Below are 6,685 nucleotides of genomic sequence, written 5' to 3' on the forward strand. Positions count from 1 at the left end.
GTTTCTGTCCAGCGCACAGCATTTTTAAAAAATTCATATCTTGAGTTCTAGCCGTCGGATCGAGCCGAATTTGGACAACATATTAAAAACATCTTGAACTTTAATGTGAATGGTGGAGATCGTATTTGGATCTCTTTAACATTAAAAATTAATTTTTAACCATTGATGCTCCGTAATTCATTCTTGCGGCTTTTCTCCTACTCCAAAATCTTCCTTTTTTTGCGATTTTCTTCCATCCTTTGCTCCATTTATTCTTTTTACCTTCATAAAATCACATACAATGATTATGAACTATAAAATAATTTAATCAATCAAAACACACTTAATCCTGACAATTTAATCCAAGTAAACATAGGAAAATGTCGACATATCAAACTCCCTCATACTTAAACCTTTGCTCGCCCTCGAGCAAGTCATGCAAAAACAATATGAACATAAAAACATAAGCAAAGATGAATCATGAACATCACAGCCTCATAGAAGTTCCCACATACAAAACAAAATTACGAATACTCTCGATTTTCCATAATACACCATCAGTAAAGCGTGAACGTGCTTGTGTATCATGTTATTCCAGCTACATGAAACTTCAAAATACATAGTTTCAAGACTGTTCGTCGACCTATGACACTTCAGTATGAGTATCACCATCAAGAGCCCCTTCCTCCCAACAATCCTTAAACACAACACAACTCTCTTGAGACATAATTACGCACCTCCGGATTTTTCACCCAGTTTTTCTTAAGCCCCAATAATTACCCGCAAAATTAGCTATAACTAAGATAGGATTCGAATTTCAATCCCCTCTTCTATAGCCCGGATGGAACTACAATCCCATTAAGTCCGCAAACTTAGCTATGGAACAGTGAATAGAATTTCAATCACTTTCCAAGCCCGGATGGAATTGTTATTTTAAAATTTTTCAAAATTTTAATCTCATTCAATCTGCATACTTAGTCAAGAGTAAGGCTACTAGGATTTCAATCCCTTATTCATAACCCGGTTGGAGTTAATTTTATTTTCCCAAAATTTTCATAAAAAAAAAAATTTCACTGGTACGCCCAAATCGTAGATGTCATGTCAAGAAGATCATCAAGATTCAAAAACACTATCAGGCTCAACAAACACCTATTGTCATGAAATGGTCCAACAGACACAAACATTATCTAATGCATCGTTACAATTCACTGGTTAAACACGTGTGCTTTAAAATATTCACTACTTAACCTACAGTTTCTCATATCCAATCAAAAGTAAAAATTTCCATTTTTCCAAATTCATCATCCTAGGCTAACAATCTCCATCCTACTTATGCAACACCAAAGAAATACTAACAAACTGACAAATGAATTGGCTTAATACTCTCAATGACTGGCTAAGTCCTCTCCCCCATACTTAAAATCTTACATTGTACCCAATGTAAGTGAAAATATTGAAGAATAAAAATAAAAAAATAAAAATGAAAGAAAATACTCCCCTTGGGTTTCCTCCCAAGCAGCGCGTGATTTTCAGTCTTCAGCTTGACCCTCATAAGCACTCCTCAAATTGCGGCTGATGCCCAAAATAAGTGTCATATGACACTACAAATGGGTCTTTGTTACATGTGCCCTCAAGCTTGGCTAGATGTATGCAGTTTAAGCTCGTCACCTCAACAACACTCCATAGCAGTTGGTAAACATGGGAAGAGAACATCTCCGTTGGCCCTCGGAAAACAAAATATTTTGAAACTGATATTGATGGAAGGGAAAGATCTTGGGGATGTCTGTATGATAATACCATCAATGAGCTCAAATCGATAGACTCTTGAACTCCATCATCCTCAAACTTGAGTGGCAACATATTTTCATCATACCCTATTTCTTCCTGAACATCTTCCGACTGAGGTTTAATAAGAAGAGAAGACTCAAACACCTCTAAATATTCAGCATGATTTGATTCGCACTCCTAATCTTGCTTCTCCGAGTTATCATCATTGAACCAAATTGGGTTGGTCACTGCTTGAGTATCTTGCTTCACTTCCTGTTCTTGGTGTTCATGGAGGATTGATCTCTTCATATTCTCTATGTGCTCAACAAGGTGACATCTAGAATTGATTAGATCTTCAATATCTGCCTCAGTCGATGCCACAAACTTGCTCATTATATCTTCTAACGGATGTAAGATCAATTGAGAACAACTTACCTCCTCCTTTTGAAGCTCGAATGGTTGGTCTGTAGAATTCGGGTATTGAGTATCTTATGAGAATTGGTGGCTCCATACCTGTGGTGTAAGACCCCAATATCGGTGATAGTCCAATTCTGCCATATCATCCAACAGGTGTATCATACTATCATCATATCGGCAAAATAGTGGAGTACCAGTTGTGAAAGCTCCATCAATTACCCATCTTCTATTCACTGCATCCTAACCCTCAAGAAAAAATGTAAGGATAGAAAAGTTAGAAAAATCATGATACCGGAAGATGGTTGCCAAATCCTTGAATCTCTCCCATGTTGCGTAGAATGTCTCTCCGTGTTGCTGGATAAAACTTGTGAATACTTGTTGATTTGACATCTCGAAGTATTACACCATAAGAATTATTGCAAAAACAGAAGATTAGAAAACGGTGAATAAAATAAAAACAAAACCACAAATAAATTAAACGCCTTCCCCAGCAATGGCGCCAAAATTTGGTAGCGCTTAGTCATATCACGCCCAAATTAACCCAACTCAGATTAACTAAACAAACATGTAATAGCGAGAGTACGGATCATTCCCACGAGGAAGGTGAAATTTATTTGTGTCTTTACAGAAAAATACTGAAAATAAATAAAAGGGGATTTTTTAAATTTGAATTTAAATACTATTAATTAAAATCAATTTTAAATAAATTTTATAAACTAACATGCAGATTAAAAATATGATAAATAAATAAATTAAGCAAGCCTTGGTATCGGTCGACTACACCCTTGAAATTATTCATTCGATCATTGATTATCTAAAAATAATTAATTCTCATTGAATATTCATCATTGGAAATTTAATTCTTGTTTCATCTTAATCTTAGTTAATTAGACACAAGCGTTCTAAATTAACCCTTACCAATAAATCAACCAAGATACAAGCGATCAAGATTTAAACCTATGGTAGCATTCAAAGTAGTGAGACTAATGAACCTAGACAACACAAGCACAAGCGATTGTATTTAATCTAGTCAATTTTTGTTTCTACAATTTAATAAACTCACAAGCGGACGATTATTAATTGCAGTTGCTTCACAAATCAGATGATTCAAACAATTACGAATTTGAATTCTAATTTAGCATTACATTGTATGATAAAATCAAAGGGTGATCAAGCCAATAATCTCACATACAAGCATGAAATAAATCCAAAACAACCTTTGATATTCAAATAAAAATCAAACAATGAAAATCTGAATCTCACAAGATGAATAAAATTCAAAGAGTTTGTCTTTCTCTACCAAGGATTAAAACTTAGAAAAATTGAAGAAGAGATTGAATCTAAGAACAAGGAAGATAAAAAAATAGCCGCCAGATGTCTTCTCACGCTTTTTTCCGTACAAAGATCCCCCTCATCTGATGTTTTATCTTCTATTTATGTGGCTTAGAAAGCCCATGAAATAAAGCCCGAAAAGTCAAGGATTTTAATTCCCGAAAATTCCTATTTCTGAGTCTGTGCGATGCCTCGCTCGATTGGTTAAATGTTGCGGATCGAGCGAGCAACTTTTTGTTCAAAAAATTATTTTTCCAGCCCAGATCTCGCTCGATCGGTAAAACATTACGGATCGAGCGAGCAACTTTCTGTCCAGCGCGCAGCGTTTTTAAAAAATTATATCTTGAGTTCTTACTGTCGGATCAAGCCAAAAATTGTACAGCAGCTTTAAAACATCCTAAAATGCAATGTGAACAGCGGAGATTGGATTTCGATCTTTCTAACATTAAAAATTAATTTTTGACCATTACTGCTTTGTTTTCTTGTGGCCCTTCACCTACTCCAAAATCTTCCTTTTTTTGCGCTTTTCTTCCATCCTTTGCTCCATTTATTCTTTTAACCTTCATAAAATCACATACAATGATTAGGAAATATAAAATAATTTAATCAATCAAAACGCACCTAATCCTGACAATTTAATCCAAGTAAAAATAGGAAAATGTCGACATATCATAGGGTGGTTTACCTTAAGTGTTAGTGGATGGTTGGACTCGTGTACTCATGATCAGGTCACCTATATCCACTATTGGGTGTGTAAGTCATCTCCTGGTGTGACGACACATAGTGCTACATACTCTGGGCCCGAGTCTGGTTGATCAGAGTTTCTTGACCTTGAGTCTTGGTATTTTGCATTCATGCTCATATAGTATTTGTATAATCATACTCTTGTATTGAGCGTAGTTCGCTCACATCAGTGTTTTGTTTCTTGGACACCCCATTCGATGGGGCAGTTGCATGTAGTTCACCCTGCAACTTGGGAATATTTGGTGACCAAGGCAGTTGCAGATCTGGTTGTTAGTGGGTATTTATTTGTTTTATATTAATTCTATTGAGTTTTATTATTTAAGCTTCCAGATTTAATCACCGGTTGTATTCTGCCGGTTCAGTAAGTCGGTTTATTTCCGTGTTTGCTCTGATTAATATTATTATTGTTAATTGCATGTTTAAGTTTTTGATTAGTAGGTGATCACGGAGCGGGTAGCTACAACAACTCTACCCTCTTTAAAATAATTTTTTCCTCGAAATTTGACTTACCAAACAGCTCAGGATAGCATCTACACATATCCTTCCCGGTTTCCCATGTAGCTTCCTCAACCAGTTGGTTACGCCACAAAACTTTTACCATCTTTATCTCTCTTTTTTCTCAACCTTTGGATTTGACTGTACAAGATTTGAACGGGTATCTCCTCGTAGAAAAAGTCTGGTGTCCACTCCACCGGCTCGTGGCGAATCACATTGAAAGGATTCGCAATGTACTTCCTCAACATGGAGTAATGAAAGACATTGTGTATACCTTCCAACTTTGGGGGTAACGCTACTCAATAAGCTTGAGCCTAACTTTCTCTGGGATCTCAAAAGGTCCTATGTACCTTGGACTCGGCTTTTCTTCTTTCGAGACCTCATCACTCCCTTCTAAGGTGACACCTTCAAAAACACATGGTCACCTATCTTAACTTCCAAGTCTCTACGACGCTAGTCGGCATAGATTTTCTGTCGACTCAGAGCTGTCAACATCCTATCTCTAATCTTATATATCAAACTCACTGTTTGAGTCACTATCTCTGGTTCCAACACAACTCTTTCTCCAAATTCATCCCAATGTAAAGGAATTCTACACTTCCTCCCATACAACTCGTAATAAGAAGCCATACCAACAGTAGCTTGATAAGTATTGTTGTAAGTGAACTCCACTAAAGGCAACCTGAACTCCCAAATTCCTTCGAGGTTAATCATACACGCCCTGAGCATATCCTCGAGTATTTGAATTACTCCCTCTGATTGATCATCTGTCTGAGGGTGAAATGATGTACTGAACGCTAGCTTAGTACCTAACCCATGGTGTAAACTTCCCAAAAACTTGAGGTAAACCTAGGATCTCTGTCAGACACAATTCTAGCTAAAACTCCATGAAATCTGACTATTTCTCGAATGTACATCTCTACATACTGATTCATCGAAAAATTAGTCCAAATCAGTAGGAAATGAGATGACTTCTTCAATCTATCAATTATTACCCAAATGGAATTCATCCTTTGTGGTGTAACTGACAATCCTACAACAAAGTTCATGGTAATATCTTCCCAATTACACGAGGGAATCGGCAACAATTTCATAAGCCCTGTTGGCCTCTGATGCTCAGCTTTCACCTGTTGGCATGTCAGAAATTCGTTCACAAACTTAACAACTTCCTTCTTCATACTTGGCCACCAAAACAAAAACTGGAGATCCTTCATGTAATGCCTGAGATTATTTAATTTTAATCCGAGTATATTTAATTTGGAAATTTTGGAGTTTAAATTTAAATTATAATATTCTTAAATTATTTAGGATTGAAATTGAATTAAAAGATTTCATAAGGACTGAATCTCAAATAGTGAAGTTTGGAGGGGCCAAAATGCAATTTCTTGGTTTAAGTGGATGAAACATGTCTTGTATTGGATTTTTACGTGTATATCATCTTATTTGCATCAGATTTACACTCTATTTCAGAGCAAGAATCGAGAGCTTCCTTCTTCCTTAACATTTCATCTTCAATCTTGTGTATCTCAAGATTCGTCCAACCGATTTCAAATTCGGATACGGTTTTGGAATCCTTGCAAGAAGGGCTTTGTTTTGATGTAAGAATCTCTTTGCCTCAGCAAGTATCAAAATTATGTTGGTAGGGATCAGATTTGAAGCATGAATATGTGTTCTTGGTGTTATGCATATTGTATATTCGAGGTCGAATCGAAGAACGAGTGTCTTCGGCATTTTATACGAATTTCTGAATCTATTTTCGAAATTGTAACCTCTGATATTGTTGGTTATTGATGAACTCTTGCTGGTATGAGTATGTTATTGAGTTGATATTGTAAGGTCCAAAAAGTCCACTAGCTTAATCACGATTAATTGATTTAATTATATGATTTAGTGCATGTTATTTATAATATTAATTGTTATGTGAATTATGTGTTATATTATTTTTTTAAAA

At 35.8% G+C, this 6,685-nt stretch overlaps 1 non-coding gene across 1 annotated transcript; it reads left to right on the top strand.

The window, feature by feature from the left end:
• Positions 1-2,443: 2,443 nt before the first annotated feature.
• On the top strand, positions 2,444-2,548 carry LOC140894185 (small nucleolar RNA R71). The gene has a single exon (XR_012153731.1). It is a non-coding gene; the product is annotated as a small nucleolar RNA R71 (small nucleolar RNA).
• The last annotated feature ends 4,137 nt before the right edge of the window (positions 2,549-6,685 follow it).

This window comes from Henckelia pumila, chromosome 3, assembly GCF_033568475.1.
Source record: "Henckelia pumila isolate YLH828 chromosome 3, ASM3356847v2, whole genome shotgun sequence".
NCBI classification, from domain to species: domain Eukaryota; kingdom Viridiplantae; phylum Streptophyta; class Magnoliopsida; order Lamiales; family Gesneriaceae; genus Henckelia; species Henckelia pumila.